The following is an 18,285-nucleotide window of genomic DNA, read 5'->3' as shown; positions in this document are numbered from 1 at the left end:
AGGAAAAAAAAATGGGAAATTAGTCACTCGTTTTACAAGCTGCTTCAGCTTGGTTTGCTGCATGCTCAGAATAGAAAAACAACTGACCTATGAGTTACTTAAACACGAGTGTAACATTCAGAGACACAAGGCAGCATGCACAGATTTTATCTGATTGATGCCTCTCTGACCCTAGCGAGTCCTCAGGTGACCCAGGTACTTTTGCCACTGATTCCCATCTGCTCTCCCCCTCACCATCTCCACCACCTCCCCGGATGCCAAACGAGGACTTGCCACCAGTTAACACTGTCTGAGGCACACAGGGAAAATCTCACCCAGAAGTACAAGCAGAGCTAACAGGAGCCAGGCTCATTTCCTTATAATAAACACGGCATCACCCTCGATAGATTTTATTCTGGCAGCCCCCTGTCGCAGTTTCCTGTGACAGCTAAGCAATCGCTCAGCCCTTTGGTGAAGCGGGGAGCTGGATCCTCAATATAGCCCTCGGAGCATGCTGTATATGCTGGGATCTGCTGTGCTTCAGACTGGCAAGGCACAGCAAAGAAAGCTGCATTCAGGTAGAAGGTGGCAACACAATCTCCTCCTTTCTTAACTCCCTCCTTTAGATTAATCGTTACCAACCAGCTCTAACCGCTATTGTTATGTTCTGGCTTTTTATCCTCATTAAAATGGGGAGCAGATACACCCCACCTATGCCAAAAATCGTGTTTGGGAAAAAGAATTCCAACAGGCGGAGATGGGGTCCTTAATGTGTTTAAGGAAATATATGCCTCTACTGCTCTCAAAACACAATTTAAGCATGATTTAATTTGGAGCTTAAATAGCCCAGCTGACTCTCTGTACAACAGTGAGCTTTACAGCACATACTTATCTTATTCCCCTAAACACTCCCACAAGTTTGGCAGCTACATAAGGTCCTTGTTTGTACCTGGGACCGCCAAGCCAGAGACTATCTTGACAGTAGATTGTATGAGACGCTGCCAAATTCTGCTCCTATTTTAACACCTCACAGAAACTTACAGTACCAGAGCTATCGATTTAAATACTGTTATGATTCCCAACCACACACTCAAGCTAGAGTGACGTAGAGGCTGAAAAGCCAAATATTCAAAGCACAGGAAAGATCGCATAAGGTAGTTCAGTCACAGTTCTGTCCCATTAGGCCAATACTTTGAAATATGATCTCTTCAAGGGATCATAATTTGTCAGCTGTAGTAATGCAGCATATAACATAGCATTGATAGAAAGATGCTATAATGAGGAATGTGCATGCATGCGCACACATATATTCTTATATAAACATCATATCCACTTCTTCTGAAGGAGTGCAAACTTTTTGCATTGTTTCTTCTAGACACAGCATAGCTCCAGGTTATCATTCCTCTAGGGGACAAACATCTTCCCTTTCTCTCCCCCGCCCCCACACTGCTGAATCCAGTAGTACCTTAAGAGGCTTTGTCTGAATAATTTCCATCACCATTATTGATAGTCGTATCGATACAGGAGGTGGGATGGTCGGTTGTAATGACTCTTTGAAGTCATTAGTTATTTATGAATGGCTGCTAATCTGCATCACTTGGATACTCCTGGTTAGATGACACGTACCACCATGTAGCATCGCCTCTGCATTGTCTAGCGGAGATGCACACCGACCCTCTTCAAGAGGGACCAGCAATATACATGTTCCCCCAGGGCATCACCTGTAATGAAATCCCAACAGTCCCTCAGTGACAGAGGCTGATGAAGAGCCAGCAGTCCACATTTGCCCCCTCACTGCTGACCCACAAGAGCACCCTTTGCAAGGCTTTCTCCAGACGCTTCTGGTCACAGCAGGACAATTTCAAAGAACTGGGAGGGGGGAAGTGTTTTTCCAATGCTGAGAATATTTTCCCAGGGGAAAAACTGCTTCTAAACAACCTAAATATAAGCCTAGAAGGAGCTTCCTGTATCTTCACATCCCATGCTGTCACAGGGCAGTCACCTCACCTAACCCTTTTCATTAGTTTCTAGGCTGAAGGGAGCAAGAACAGACTTCCTCCCTTTTGCACTGGGCTAAACACCAGTCATTGCCCATGATTTCCATGACAACTGCAAATGCTCAACACATCTTCAGATTTGGTTGGTGTTTGTCTCTTGAGCTAATGCCAAGCTAACTCTAGCAGCAAAATTATCATGCAAAGGCATGTGGTCCATTAAAAATACGAGTCACGTAGAGTTGCAGGGTGATGTCACATCAGCTGCCCCCGACGATAACTATCAAAAGTTAGCACAAGCCTCCAAATCACAAACGCCCTGGCTCCAACCCCATTTTAATGAAGCTGCTTTTATGATTAAACCATCACTATAATTGGCACTGGACAAGTGTTGGCAGTCTGCTGTGGTCGCCTTCCCTGCAAAGCCTGTTTGCAATGCTCATCTCCGAATGATGCATAGTGTCTGCCTCCCTCCTGTTAAAAAAAATGGTGTGAACAGCGGCTGGCAGGCAGACTGGTCAGCTGTGATTCATTCCCTGGCAGCCATGATGAGCAGCATGGGCTAAACTGAGCTTTGGTGGAGGTGGGTGTTTCTCCATTTCCTTTCATGGCACCGTATCTGCGTTACATCAGGTATGAAGTTTGGCCTTCTATATTTAAATAAGTATAGCAAATGCCTTTTACTTACTGCCAGCTTTTTGTAAGCATTACGTTCTAGTTTGGAGAACAGCTTGTTAGTGCAGCTGGAATTGCATTGCACGCCGCAGGACGATAGTGGGGAGCAGGCAGGGAAGGGGAAGAGACAGAGGGAACGATGCATCTTGTGTGCTTAAATAGCTGGATTGTCAGAGCAAAACAGGCAATGGCAGAAACACACTGATGCCTAGGAGCTAGGGAGAGGAATTTACACACTTTACATTTTCTAATTTCCCTCTGGGTAAGAATCATATGGTTTATCTAGCCTTTTAGACTGTGGAAGAGGGGTGTGTATGTGTATGGGTTTTTGAAGGCACTATGCTGCAGGTGCCAGTATTATAAAACCTGTCTTTTTTCTTTTTTCTCCAACCACAAATGGTGGATAATATTTTTAAAAAATTAAGCTGGCATTGAGTATTGTGGTACACAGAGTGCTAAGCATTTGGGGATTTGGTGAACTTATCAAGTAGATCATAAGTTAGCACAAGGCAAATGAAAATTTCCCCTCCTTTTAGGTAAAAGGCAGAAGGGGGGGGTAATCTTCGAGGTCTCTCCTCCCCTTTTGTTGTCCCCCTCCCCTTTCCCGATATTGATATTGGTCTGCTTTTTGATCTCTGCATTTCTTTGTTTTGGCTTCACAGGTATCAAGGGAAAATGGCTAGCAGTGAGTTCTGTAGCTTTTCCTGCTCTGCAGCCCCTCTGGCTTAGCCAGCTGGATCACACTGAATTAGTCAAGTACTTCATTATCTCCCTTCTCTGCACATTTTGCTCCAGGTAATAAAATGCCCAAACAAGAGAGCCAGTGCCTTCTGCTGCACTGTCTGTGAAGTTCCGTTGTTTTGGCCAATTCTGCATATCAGCATTGTGCTATGGGAGGGCATCACTTTTCATCCCCTGCCTGCAGTGCTTCCCAATCTCCATTTAGTCACAGCAGTTAGCTAACCATGTAGCTGTTGATAACATAGCACAGTTTTGGAGCCCCTCAGCTCTCAGGAGGTCTGGGATCTCTCTTCGCACCACAGGCCTACAGGAGGAACGGGGACTAGCTGGGAGAGCCAGACCAATTACACTGTTGGGATGGATGTAGCGCTATGTGAGAATTGCTCTTATTAGCAGCCAGTGGGATAGAAGTTGTGCAGTGGGGCATTTTCTGCAGTGGTGAGCTGCTAACCAGATACCTAGGTCAGGTAAACAAAGCTGTAGACTGAAATCGAGGATGTTGCTTTGCACACCTTTCTTTCATAAGGTATTGTTCTGCGGGGAGGGAGGAAGAGAGTTTATCATTATTACTGGTGGTGGTTTTATTTCTTTCCCTCGAATGACTCACTCGGATAAAACATCAGCTTTTTCACTGGCATTCATCAGAATGAACATTTAATAGCTATTTTTTAAAGTCTTTTTTAAATACATTGTCCCCTCCCCCTACCTCTATGGGATTTTTTCCCCCTAAGATGACCTTTAGTTAAAACCATAAACTACCTTGAGGCAATCTCTGGCAGCTCTGTCATGTGATGGGCAAAATGGGCCATATTTACGTCACATGGAAAGGAATAGGAAGAAAGAATCTAGTTCAGTTCTTCAGTATTTAACCTTAGCCAGAACGGGCAGGGCTGAAAATATGTAAAATGTTATCTGTTTGGGGGCAGGAATGTGGAAAATGCACGCCAGAAGAGAAGTCTGCCTTGCACTGAAACTGAAGTTGTAAGAAATCAGTTTCCCTTCCATGAATCAGAAACAAAAGTATCTGAAAAATGAGAGTGGATACAGCAGATTTCTTTTCCCAGTCACCTTTCCCCCATCCATGTTCCATCAAGTTTCCTGAATTTCTAGCCTGCGACATTCTGCCTAAGGGGACACAGGGAAGGAGGAATTATCTGAGCCAAATTCCACACTATGAAATACTGTGTTAAAGAAATTCAAATTCAGAAAACTGAAAGCAGAAAAGAGAGCTATATATACGTATTATCAAATTTGATTCAAAGACAGCTGAAGTCAACAGCTGACTTCTATAGATTTCAGAGATCTTTGGATCAGTCCCTACTGATAGAGAGATGGATTTCCTAATGACGAAGGTCCAGACTGCAGCATTTAGATAAAAATATTAACTGCAAAATACTGCTAAATTAATCCAACTTCTTTTGATTATTGATGTCCTACTGTTTTCTGCCTGAAACAACATACACGATGCATCAGTCATTTATAAATTATTCATTCACAGTTATTTTGGCAGCAGCTTCTTTCCATTTATCAATTGATAAACGTACAGGAGATAAAGGCAATTTTATAGCCCCTTGACATTTACCTTTGACATGATTTCCATATTTAATAAGGTAAAATACTAATGACATTTTTGGGATTCCAGAGTCCATATTATAAAGCTTTACAATAACTTCTGGATCCACACGCTATGAGAAGGATGATGGGAGTACGTACATACCCTCATGCACACACACGTCCCTCTGAGCTCATTTCCCAATTCTGTTTTCAGCAGCTCTGAAACGTTCCTGTTGTGCCACCAAACTGCAGAACCTTTTCACAGCTGTGTGGGAAAGATGATGGTTGACTTCAGAGGCTTGGATAACATCCAAGGAGCCACAGCTCTTGGAGCTGCTGAAACCATGAGACATAGCCAGGTCAAGAATTTACTATTGCTTGGACTAATTTCTAGAGATCTCATTTGTATTCCCATCTGCTCAGCTCTTTGACATTTGAGATCTTTAGCCAGTATAGTCAAGATAGTAATTTCACTGAGTTTATGGAATTACTGTTTATATGCTCTGGGGGTTAAAGGTGAGGAAAATCAGGTAGCAGATTTTCAAAGTACACATCAGTCTCTGTACATATTCATCTGTTCTCTCATCCGGTTTGTGACCCACCATGCTACAGTACCTTAGCACCTTACATGCAGCTGACACATACACAGAACTGTAAGCCACTGCAAGCACATAAGAAGCAAGTGGGAAAACTTCCACCCAGGCAAAGAACGACAGAGCCTTAAAAGGGCACTTGTGCTATTTTTTTTTTCCTCTCAACTAGGAGACAGTGAAAGAAAGACTTGTTAAAAAAAAAGAGAGAGAGAGAGAAAGAGAAAATTCATGCTATTTTAAAATAGCAGAGCAGGAATAAATTATAGCAATACCATTAATCCCAAAATCTACAGAGGCTACCAAAATCCTCCACACCTGATAGAGTACCAGGAGACCACTATGAAATTTGTATGCCACTTCTACAAGTCCTATAACCATAGCACATTATACATTTAGAAGTAATTACAGAACAGCCAATTAACTGTTGACTTACTCTTGTCCTGTAATCCTAGACAGTATTCTTTGAGGAGTTGTACTTCTAGGAGTAATATTATAGAAGAGACATTAGCCATTGGTACCTGCACATACTTGAACAGATCGCACTACCACTCATTTGCGAGACATGAAGCTCTGCTTAACATTTGAAAGGACACAAGCATTTTCTGCCGACTGCCCATCATGCTGTTAAAGCATCATTTTGCTAATGATCTCTGTTATCCCTCTAGGAAGAAGGAAAAGTCTCTGTTCTTTCCAGCTTCCCCAGCTGGGGAAAATTAAACAGAGATTAAATCAACTGAGCCAGATTTCAGGGGAGAATCATCTGAGAGGAAACTAGAATAAAGTTCTGGCATTCTGGGATCGCAGTATAGCGTGCTCACTCTACCTGTGTTCGTTTTAACTATTCAGTGTCAAGGAGATGAATGTAGTTTGAGCATCTGAGAGTTGCGTGAAGGGGTAATTAAGCAGCCATCCCCCGCGGCCCACTTCCCCACCACCAGGTGGTTTTCTCCCCTCTGTCCTTGAAAAGCTAAGCTGAACAGTCTCATGTTACTTGATGGATGTTAGAGTATGAAAGGTCAATTAGAAGCTGAGTTACGTGGGGGGGTTTTTGATAAGTGCCAACAGATTAATGTATTCTGCACTTAGAAAAATAGTTTAAAAAAAAAAGTTTCCCACTCCCAAGTCCCGGAGACACATACAGCTTTCACATTCCCAGCTATGATGGAGGAAGACAGGAGAGTAAAGGTGATGATATATATTTTCTGTCATCAAGCTGTTATACATACAATTACTATTATTTATTCTGAACAAAAACTAATATGAGGCAAAACTCTAGAGGTTTGAGTTAAATGTTAAGGGCTATCCAAACTCAAATTCTTACTCAAAGCTTTAAATTTGGGGAGATTTATTATTACAATTTTTGTGCTAGTGAAAGCTGCTGGTTTGACAGCTCTAGAGGCAAAGGCCTCCTGTTTCTCCAAGGATAAGGGAAATACAGGCAGAGCAGTGCAATTTTTCTGAAGAGGGCCAGTGAAAAACTGAAGTCTATAAATACAGATTCCTTTGCAGGAGTGGAAGCACCAAACTAGGACTCACCACCTGGGTCATCGGGCCAGGAGATGTAAAGGTTAGAAAGATCCCCTATAACTACCACAGCTTCCCATGCGCACACCGCACTATAAAACACCTGCAAGCCTCTCCTTCCTGCATCCTATAATAAACTTTGGAGATGACAACAAAAGACCAAATGCCTCAAAGCAAAACTACATTTTGCTACAATCTCTTCTTTTTGGGGCTTTAGCTTTAGACAGGGCTTTGCCTGCAGAGAGGTGATTTTTGATACTAGCATGCTGTGGCTGCTACTTTTGGATATGGTTGGTGCTTCCATATTTGTTGGTTTCTTAAGTAAGACTTAAGTTTTATTCCATTTATATGGCAAGCCCCAGGGCTCAATTCAGATAAGCATGCTTCTGTTCCGGTGCCAAAAAACACATCCTTTTTCTTTTTTTCTTGCAGCCATCATAAACCAGTCACCCTAGAAAAACCAGCTCTTTGTTCTTGGAGAAACAACTATTGTCAGAATATTTTACATGTAAATGAAACATGGGAGCTCATCTTCCTCTTTTATTTGTCATTGCAAGCTTTCCCCATTTACCATTCTGCTCCAATTTTCCCATTTAGCAGTGTATGGAATCAGCAATAGTGCATATTGTAATATGCAAATTGCATATAGCATTTTGGTGTCAGACACACTGAAATTAAATCAAATGGGAAAAAAAAGGAAAGAGAGTGTAATAAAGGTACCTTTATGGCCTCAAGCTGTAGATAAATTGTGGTCTGTGGTAGTTAAACAACAGCTGTTCAGATTTAAAACAAAATTATGATAAGGATCCCCAGAAGATAACACCTCTTGAGGTAACAGCATTTACCTAAATGCATCTGTTAGCAGCAAACACCGTGACTTAAGACTGTTTATGCGATTGTTTATTCCCATTTGTTTTCCTTCTTCTCCCCCCACTCGTGTTTATTACCAAGATCAAATCCTCCATAGCAATCCGAACCTCAGGGCTCCCCGCACCACCCCTCCACCTGCGCCCGGCGAGGCTGGAAGGACAAACTACCTGTTCCAGGCAGCCACAGGTGGAGGCGGGCTGCAATCCCTCTGCGCTTGTAAGTGCAAGGATTAAAGAACAGAAAACAAGCAAATTGCTACAGTTAAAGGAAGAAAACAGCAGGACTAACACATTTTAGTAGGGGTGCATACACTCAGACTCAGCAATCTTTATACTCTTTGTGAACAGCAGTTCTTTAAGAGCTTTACACCCAATAAAATTTAAACTTTTATATATTTTTTTCTTCGTTTATTGCACAGGGGGGTTTTATTGCAGACATGCAGCAAGCCACCCATATGGAATTTCAGAAAGTGGCAACCGCACTTGGCCTAAACACTGCAAACTTACCCAAACTAAACTTCAAATCAGCCGCTTTAGAAAGGGACTTTTTTTTTTTCGCTCCTTCTCCCCTTCCCACTTTCTCCTGGCTACGTTACATCAATCATCACTTAAATCGCCAGGAGTCGCAAGGTGAGGGAAAACGCGTTAGGATTTTAGCTCCGGTCCCATGCTGGGAAAATACAAGCCAACACGCTAAGGGAGCGCTGAGCGCCCTGTGGCCCCCCGGTTTTGTGCTGCGGCCCCCTCGCAGCCTTTTCCCGCAAGGCAGCTGCCCCCTGCCTCTGCTTGCCGGCGTGCCACCGGGCTGGGCCGGGCCGGGCGAGCCCTCGCTGCTGCCACCCGCCCGCGTGCAGGTGCCAGCCGGCAGAAACACCTGCGTGCCCCTTCATCTCCTCGGGAAGCACGGGTTGAGCAGCGCTCGTTCATCATTCAGAGAAACATTAATATTTTACCTTAGTTACCAAGTGCACCCGTTCAAACTTTTATCTAAAACATTCTTTATCATCTTTTCATTAAGTTCTCAAGAGCTAATGGTTTCTGAGTTCCCGGGGTAAGGATGATGTTCTGAATAATGAAAGCTCATTATTTCTCCACAGAATGCTTGTTAATTCAAATGATGATATTAAAACTATAGTAGCCTTTAGCGCTGGGGTGATTTCTAGCATACTTTATCATGTATCAATATATACTCTGTTTGTCAAAACTGCCCAGGGCTGGGGCTGACATTCTCTCTGGAGGAGTCTAGTGCTTCAAGAGGCACTGAATACACCAAGGTGACAACTTGCAGAGTTTGCGCCTCTAGGAAATGGAAAGATGAAACTTGAAGTGCCATTGTCCCCCTTGATTTCCTTATTAGTATTCATAAAGAGACAGTATCCTCCTCTTTTTCTAGTCCTCACAGGCCTGCCTTTTGAATGAAATAAAAGGCGCATGCACACAAATACATGCAGAAGTTTTTCTTTCTTATATAAAACGTACCCTTTTGTCGTGATTTAAGTAATCCAAAATGCGTTTCTGCGGGTAGAGAGAGGTATGCCTAGTGCTTAGGCATAATTAAAAAAAAAAAAAAAACTTTAAAACACATACATTTAAACAAAATTAAAGACAAATCAAAGACATTTTTACATCCTATTGTTTTCCTTGACTTGTTTTCTATGTCTCCTCTTTTACCCGCTCACCTTTCTCCGAGCTATATTCCCTAGCAGCTTCGCTACGAGCTTCCTGACATCACTGCCCTTCCTTCAGCTTTGATCACCAGAGTACTGCAGATGTTGCTAAGGCCTCACTCTCCTCGGCTCTCCCACCATCCTGTCCCCTTCAAGGGGAGACAAAAAAAAAAAAAAAAAGGGAAAAATCTCCATCCATACGGAATCCCTTGGTGAAAGCTAAAAATAGAGCCACAGCAAAAAGGCCAATTAAAACGGCTAAGAAACACGTTTCTCCAAACAACGTTACACTGCCTGCACGCCTTCTTCCCCCACCTCCTGCAGCCTGCATAAATATATATGTCCTTATCTGACTGCAAATTATATCATCACCTCCGCTCAGGTGCCTTGCGATAGCAGGCTTTAGGGTGGGGGGAGAGAAGATGCTTGGAGACTCCAAATCGGTTGTGGAGCCCACCAATGCTTCAGCAGCGCCTATTATTTCCCCCAGCACTCGACAGCGTAAAACGCAAGCGTTTTTAATTGAGCGAGCCCCTCCTGTCTCCACCCCAGTCCCGCGGCCCTTCCCTTCTGCCACTTCCCAGAAGGAAATGTAATTCTGCGCACGGTGCCGGCCCCACCGGTGCTGGGAGCAGCTGGGTCAGCATTCACGTGTGCGACAACACACACCGCTGCACCGCTGGCTCGTAATTATCTCTCTCGTGAAAGATGTGCTGGACTTTCGCCCACAGGCAAAATGATAAGAATATGGTAAACTTCTTCCATCCTCCCCTACCGGTCTATCCTTAGAGTAGCAATTAAATATTTATATGTTTTAAAACACCTAACCGGCCAATATTTTCTGCAGCTTCACACAGATGTAGGACAGAGCTGTGAGTTTATTGCACTGGGGGAAATCACTCCTGCCTGTGGAAGGCGGCACGGCCAGGAGCGCCGCACCAAACCGGCCAGCTGCAGGGTGAAAGCGCTAGGATCAGCTGGGAGTATTCGCACCACCGCCGCCTCCAGGAGCCTTCGGCCCCTTCGCCAGAGGAACAGAGCTTCCCATGCAATTTTTTTTTTTTTTTTTTGGGGGGGGGGGTAAGACTTCTTTTGAAAAATAGCAAAAGGAGAGGAACTGAAGAGGGGAAATTTCTACAAAGCCAGCATGCCTCCTCGGGGATACGCTGGCTGCTAACATAGGGTTTTTTGCAGTGCTCAAGGCCCTGCTTGTGCTGCGGTTCAAACCACACTAGCAAGAGCAGGAGTCAAGAGCGGCTCTTGCCACGGAGGTGCTAGCGCAGGTCCCCGGGCCGTGCGGGCAGCGCTGGCAGTAGTGCACAGCTGGAGGCCGCCGCGCAAAGCCCGCTCACCCTTACGTACTGCTCACAAGTGCCAAAAATCACAGCCACGGTATTCTCAAACGCAGTACTTCAACCACAGAGTTATCCCACCCCGCAGTCGTTATGCGGCACATAAGGCAAAAACGAGTACAGCCTGGAGGCTTTGGGGGTGGACTGCAAACTCTTGGGAAGTTTGCTTGCCTGGCAGAAAATTTTTTTCCCAGGGGAAAAAAAAAATGGTTTCGTGTATTCTGACATTTTAAAACAGTCCACAAATATAGGACAGGGTTTGGTTTGGGATTTTAGTACAGACACTACATATTTTCAATGAAGTGTTTACATGTCAAAAAGGCTCAGTTTTCTCCCTCTGATTTTACTCTACTTCCTGCCATCCTTATCAGGCAAAGTCCAATTGACTAGCAGAAATATGTCTGATGAGAACAGAGGTAGCAAAAGGGAATAAACCTACATATGCCTCTCAAGCTGTTCCTATAGTACTTCCCAGTTTTATATACAGAGCTGCATGAAAGTGGCAAAACAATCAGGCTAAACTATTAATTATTTAGCTCTGAGATAAAGGATGCAAACCTGCAGATACGCATTTGTGTAATTGTACTTGCATGAGCAGTGCACTCTACACTTTTCACACATACATAAACATCTACAGAATCAAGTTGTCAGATTTTCCCTTTTTTAGTGAATATCAATGAAACAGCCATTTTCTCTGGAGGGCTGGGAAATACACGGCTCAGTGTTTGCAATGCAGATTCATTTCATGTCATGAGAATGACAAAATTAAACATTTTGACATGTTCAAATTTTCCAGCCAAAAGATAGTGAATTTAAGTGAAAGGCACAGCATTCCAGCTTTTGTCCCAAAGCTGGACTGTTTCCAAAACTCCCAAAACACCTATTTCTTTTTTTTTCCCCTAACGACCTCTTTGTTCAAGATTTTCACATGTTTTTAATTTTCCCCAAAGTTCTGAACAGTCTTCAATAATAAGATGAGTGCTTTTGACAGAGTGCAACGCACTGAAACACGCTAACTACGTACCAAATTGAAGGTGGTTCCTGCCACCCCTTCAGTTTCGAGGTTGAGTCTCTACCCGTTAATTCCTTCTGGTATTGCTAGAATGCCAGGTTCACCAGCAGGGAGCGAGGGGAGGATACGGCTGGCAGCATGGTGAAGAAACTGCATCTCCAACAGGTTGCGTGGCCGGCAGTCTTAAAGAACTGAGCCCCTATCTCACTGTGATCTTTGGTTTTACGTGACTCCACTGAATTCCTGGACTTTCAAACCCTTTCTGAGGGAGCTTAGTCAAGTAAAAAACATTTGCAAGCAAAGATTTTGAAAGATTAAGGCCCCAAATTCATCACTGTTCTAAGGGAGACTTCATGTCTAAGCTTAATTTGCAGGACAGAATCCTGCACAAATTTGTGCAAGTTTTCTGCACAGTGGCATGTGCTTAACTAGTGCAAAGGAAATGTCTGCAAAAAAAGGGCCCAGTTTTACTAGGAAGTCATCATCGTTGCCCGCACAGCATCACAGTGAGGCGGTGACTACCTGACTTGTCTAGTTTCAGATGTAATAATTTTAAGAGCACTGCGCAGTGACTACTGTCACAGTGCCAATGCCAGCTATTCAACATGATCATGAGTCACTCTCTCCAAATGACCATTTGGAGAATTAAAGGATGGAGAATGGAATTTCTTTAATTCATAAGTTTTTGTGCTCCAGTAAATTTAATCTTCATCACCAGAAGTAGAACCACAGTTAGTCCAATCTTAGATTCTCACATTCAGAAGATCCCAAGGGCTTGCACTTCAAGGAAAAACAGCAAATGCTACAGGATGTGATAAAAATCAGGAAAGTTGGCAATACCACCCTTAGAAATTTGCTACAGAAGTAGGGGCATTAGTGGTCCCAAATATGACAACATAAACAGCAATGAAATAAAAGCTGCCTTTAGGAAATGGAGCTTAGCTAAGAGCTCCATATCCATAGCTTGAAACCGTGCTTGGCTAGTGACTGATAACCCCGCAATGCTGTGTGGTGACAGCCCTTTGAGAAAGGGAGATGGCTCTGCAGATGGCCGAGACTGTGCGTAAAGACTGAGCTCCCCGTCCACACCCTTCCCACAAATCAAAAGCACCAACACGCAGCTACGTCACAGCCCCTTTCATGATAGACCTTGGCTCCGCCGTGTGCCAGACCAGTGAAACTGGTTCTACACGCCCTGGGAAAAAATGACAGCTTTTCATTGCAAGCTGTTCCGATCATAAAAGGTGGAAGAAGCTTCCATGCACGCCCAAACCTGCCTCTTTCAAAACACCTGCACGCCCAACACAGCAAGGAAGTCTGCAAGGAGCACTCCTAGCTGCTCTCTAGATCGTTTCCCGGCTCAGTTCAGCATAGGGCCCCAACCAGGTCACGGGTGGGGACGCTGCCACTCCAGTGCTTGCAAGTTAGTGGCCCACGTATTCTGCAACCGTCTGCACCATCTTTCATGCTTATTCCTCCAGCCCCTCACCCTCCTCCTTTTGTAGCATTGGCCTAGCTTTGCAAATGTGAATAAAGTGTCCAAAACATGGCAACAGGCCAAAGTTGTTATGCCTTGAGGTAAAAGGAGCCAACTGTTTTTCCTGGAACGTGCTCCAAATTTCACACCCTTTTTTCCACAAATGTGGGAAAGAAGGAGAGACCACATATACAAAAGGGCATTTTCACACATGCAGATAAGGCATGCTAATGTACACTTTATTGCTCAGCATGTCCTCCCCAAACCTGGGTGTTAATCGCCTTTTGAGAGCCTGATTATGAAACTCCCCAAACATTTAATTGCTGAAAATTCCAATCTAGCACATTTTGCCCTACATAGAGGCTGTCGACCTAACTGAGCAGCCTTTCCATCACAAGATCAGCCACATCCATGTCTGCCTCATATCAAAGTGAAGTCAAAGCACATCAGTGATAAGGCACTACATGGAGAGTCAGAAAATTTAAGTCCAATCCTTGGCTATATGGGATTTTGTGCCTGACCTCCTCCCTCTCTCTCCAACAAGGGAGGGCACAAATCTTTTTGCAAGAACATGAAACTAAAAGGGTTTTTTGGGCTTTGTAACACAGAAGAGGGAAAAGTGTTCAAGCACATGACAAGGATGACTAGACAGGAATACAACATGATTTTCAAAAAAAAAAAAAAAGAAAAAAAAAAAAGGCTAGCAAGCTACCATGAGACGAACAAACAAACCTCACGGCTGAGTTAACCTTTCCAGAAGTACTAGTCCCAAATAGAAACTTTACTTGAAAGAATTATTTAAAAAGAAAATAAAGACAAACAAGCAACACAAGACGGAAGTAAACCTTGAAAGCCACAAGGCTTGGGGCCTTAGGCTATTCCTCAATATCCCTCAAAAGTTCTAGGCATTTTGCCAGCATGAGAACCTACCTTCTGGTGTATCTCAGTTTAACTTTGCTTACATTCAACCCCATACTTTTACAGTCCTCCAGGTGTTATAGTGATTCATTTAAACACTAGTCTGAGTCTCCTCCCTAAGTTTTGATAGTCATGTTTACTCTAAGGTCATTTCTCTAATTACTGATTCTATTTTTTCTGCATTAATACAGATCATTTTTACACTGAATAGAGAATTTCTTCTTTAAAAAAATCCTGAACACAGAATGAACAGGAACAGAGATAGCACAGTCTCCTGCAAGGGCAGTCAGGACACTCAAAGATTTTAACTGAAAACTGAAAGCTGTAAATATAACAGATAAAAATAATTAAGAAAAACATGTAAATGGATTTTCCCCCATCCCTTACAATATTACACATTATTGGCCTGTGGAATCTACTGCCATGAAACATCAGCAAGGTTGGACTGCTGAAGGAGCAGCCAAAGGACAAGGGATAAAGAGAATATCTAGAATTAATAAATACTGGGGGGATAAAACAGTGAGGGAGCAAGAAGGAACCCAGAGCAGCAGCTCCTCTGTCACCCTGCAGCTTGCCTCCATGCACGTGGAATGGGCCACAACTGGTTTTCCTTCAAGACCCACTTAGGGGACACCAGCATGCTCCCTTATCAACAATGAAAGGAGAAAGCAAGCAAAATTGGCCACCATCTTGTCATGTCTGCTGTCACATCGCTGCCAGATAACCTCATTGCTTCTCCTACATGTCCCAAGAGGGAGAGGCAAGCAGTCCCTCATAACAGCTGAGGGCAATCACCTATCTGCTTGCCCTCTGAGACAGAAAACCAAGGCACTTCCAAAGGATTCTGGCTGTCATCTTCAGGAAGGAAATATCATCATACAGGGTATCCCTCGTCAGTGGTGGCTTGTGAATTTGAGTTTCAGCATTTAGGGGACTGGCAGCAGGAATCATTTTAACAGCATCAGAGACAGCATTAGGATTTATTGCACATTGCGGGCACCAAAAAGCTGGATGGACAACTGATGACGAAAAGGGCCAAGGCAGAGAAGGGAGCATGACGTTTTGGCAAGTGACAAAACACTGTTACTGTGAGAATTCAAAGTTTATTTATTCAACAATAGCAGCTAACCAAACTCCAGAAGAACTCCTAGGAGCATCTGAGGCAGAAAGTAACCATTTCCAAACTGTACAATGGCAAGACTTTTTGACAATAAAAACATGTTTTGTGTAAAATTTCCACAGAGATTTCCAATAATTAGTTTTTTCAAAGGAGAAACAAACATGTTTGGCCAAAACTCAAGATCTTCATTTGAAAAAAAAATAACAAAATTTTTCCACAGAAAGATTTTTTAATACCTAGAATAAAATACATTCTTTATAGGGAAAGACTGGAAAAATCTGTTTTCCTTCTAAAAACAATTTCGACATTCTTCAGCTCTAGAATATACTAAAATGATATCTTCAAAGAAATAAGAGCAAGCATAGATTCACTTTAAAAGGAGTAAAAAGTGTTCCAATAGCAACATCAAGTAAAGTCCATCTTGTTTTGGGAAAACTATGTTCATGGCTCGTATTGGTTGAAATAAAGAGAACTGGGAAGCCAAATATTAAAGGAGCCACTGGAGAAGGCTTAGGTGAGAAAACTCTCGGGAGATGGGTAACAGAAGTAGCAGATCAAAGATGAGCAAGTGAGGTGAGAAGAGCAAGACGAAGCTGGACCCAAAAGCACAGCAGATGGGTAGTTCAAGAGCTAAGAAACTCTGTAGGAGCAAACGAAAGCAAAAGCATTTGCAAGATGGAGATGTTAACACCAGGGAAATCTAAAAGCAAATGAAATCACCTTACTCCCATCTATTTTGATACATTTCCTACAATTTATGGAAGAGACGGAAACTGCAAAAGAAATCTAAGACTCTTATAGGAATTTATTGTGCGTATGATTTATGATAAAAAGAATGATGGCATAATCTTTAATATGCATATATGTATAACCAGCACAAGAAAAGTTTCTGTTTAACAATATTGGAATATATTTAGAATGATTAGAATTGCCAGACCATGGAAGTACTTAGAAGCTAAAGATTAAAAGAGGAAGATGAGGATGTTCAAAGCTGTTTAGACATTTTTAAATGTTAGACGTCTCTTTCAAAGCACCTGAGAAGGTGAGGTCTCTAATCCTCACTGAAGTCAGTGGAGCTGGGCGCCCATCTCCAAGGCAGTTTTGTAAGTGCTTGTGGGCACTTACATGCACTGGAGGAAGCTAAATAACGTTGTAAACCTGGTGCTGTGTGCTGCAGTTAGAATCCATTGCTACGCTCTTTCCACCCATCTCCTGTGCAGCCAAAAGCCAGGGGGCAGCTCAGAGGCTTTTCCCTCGTCTGCTGGGAGGGGAAGGTGGAGCCTCCATTTCAGGACTGCAAACGTAATTGCCCCACTAGAGGTGCCAGCTCCAAGGATTGGATTCAGGTGGCATACGTGCAATCCTACGAGCCAAGTTTCTTCGGAGTTGTCAGGGCCTGAATTTTTGGGAAGGTTATGTAAGTACATGCTCAGGGAGCACCTACGCAGCACACGAGCTGGCCAACCACCCTCCTCCTCCTCCTCCCTCATCCCAGCGCAAAGTGTCAGGCCTGCATTTTGCCAGGAGAGCACATTGCCTGTCTTACACAAAGCTTGGCTTACTTTCCACACTGTTTTAAATCTCACATGGAATAAATAAAAAAAAAGACAAAAATTAAAAAAAATTTAAAAGGCAAGTACATTTGGAGAAGTACTACATAGAGACCAAGGCACATGTAACAATATCTATCAGTTATTCTTAAGTGCAAATGCTTTGAGGCATATTGATTCAGCTATGATAAACCCACTTTATATTAAATTAGCATTGCTCAGGTATTCTTAACTTTTAGATTAAGAGCTTAGTTTCCCATCTTTTCTACATTAAGTTTGCAGTCCAGCCTGTGCCAGCTGAAACAGCTGTGACTATTTGCAGAATCTAGATTTTTCACACATTCACTATATCTAGCATTATCATTTTTGCACCATCATGAATACAATAATTCAGAAGTTCCACTGCTAAAGTCTAGTTATGGTTCATTAGATCAGTCTGAAAAAATTCAATGTAATACATATCCAAAACTAGAGAAAACAGTAATTTCCCTCACGATTTTCACAGGCTATGGTGCTGTTTTGATCACAGCCTGATTTGAAGGTAAAGAGAAGCTGATCCAATAAGACTGACTACAAAGACAGCAAGCATATGGTATATATCAAGTGATTAATTCTTAACATTAATTTTTAAGCATTAATTTCAACTTCTTTGGAAGGAAGGAGGCAGCATTTGCAGCTGCCATATTTTGTTAATTTTTGTTTTCAGTAATTATAATTTTTTCTTAAATTGCTTCTCCTGTAGTAAGTAAATCACTTTGTAATCTCAATTAAAAATATAGATTTTCATCTAAAGTTGGATTAGAAACTACAGAAGTCAAAGACTCCAACTAAAGGATTTAAGTTGAAGTGTGAACCAACACCTAAACAATAAATGACAGCAACAGGAAAATTGCAGAGATAAGGTTGAAATTTTCAGTACATATCTAAACAACAGTTTTAGTTTAAGTTCCAGACAATTCCTCACAGCACGAGGGAAAAAGGCAAGTTGAAAAATGGCAAAATGCAGGTTGTCAAATGCAAAGTAAAAATTTCCCCTAGTTGCTGTATGCTGCAAGCATAAAAGTAGTATGCGATCAGGGAATGTGACAACCAAAGATGGCCTCAGAGACTGTTAGAGCTAAGAAGACATTTACTTCTGCATTTTGTTCTGAAGCGCTGCTGAGTTTACAACATGAGTTGGTGCAACCTTTTCCAAAGCGTAACAGTGTTTTCTTAAAGAATCCAATTAATTTTTCAAGCCAGTCCATTCGCATGAAACTA

At 42.7% G+C, this 18,285-nt stretch overlaps 1 long non-coding RNA gene across 1 annotated transcript in view; it reads right to left on the bottom strand.

Moving 5' to 3' along the window:
- LOC135327334 (uncharacterized) overlaps window positions 1-9,524 on the bottom strand; it is a 46,849-nt gene extending 37,325 nt beyond the window's left edge. The window contains exons 1-2 of the long non-coding RNA XR_010387446.1: window positions 9,409-9,524; window positions 5,107-5,208 (exon numbers count right to left, since the gene is read on the bottom strand). This is a non-coding gene — a long non-coding RNA (uncharacterized LOC135327334). The remainder of the gene's footprint in view (window positions 1-5,106; window positions 5,209-9,408) is intronic.
- Between the last annotated feature and the right edge of the window lie 8,761 nt (window positions 9,525-18,285).

Source organism: Dromaius novaehollandiae, chromosome 2, assembly GCF_036370855.1.
Source record: "Dromaius novaehollandiae isolate bDroNov1 chromosome 2, bDroNov1.hap1, whole genome shotgun sequence".
Lineage (NCBI taxonomy): Eukaryota > Metazoa > Chordata > Aves > Casuariiformes > Dromaiidae > Dromaius > Dromaius novaehollandiae.
The sequence above is the reverse complement of the archived record's forward strand: the minus strand, read 5'-3'. Positions and strand labels throughout refer to the sequence as shown.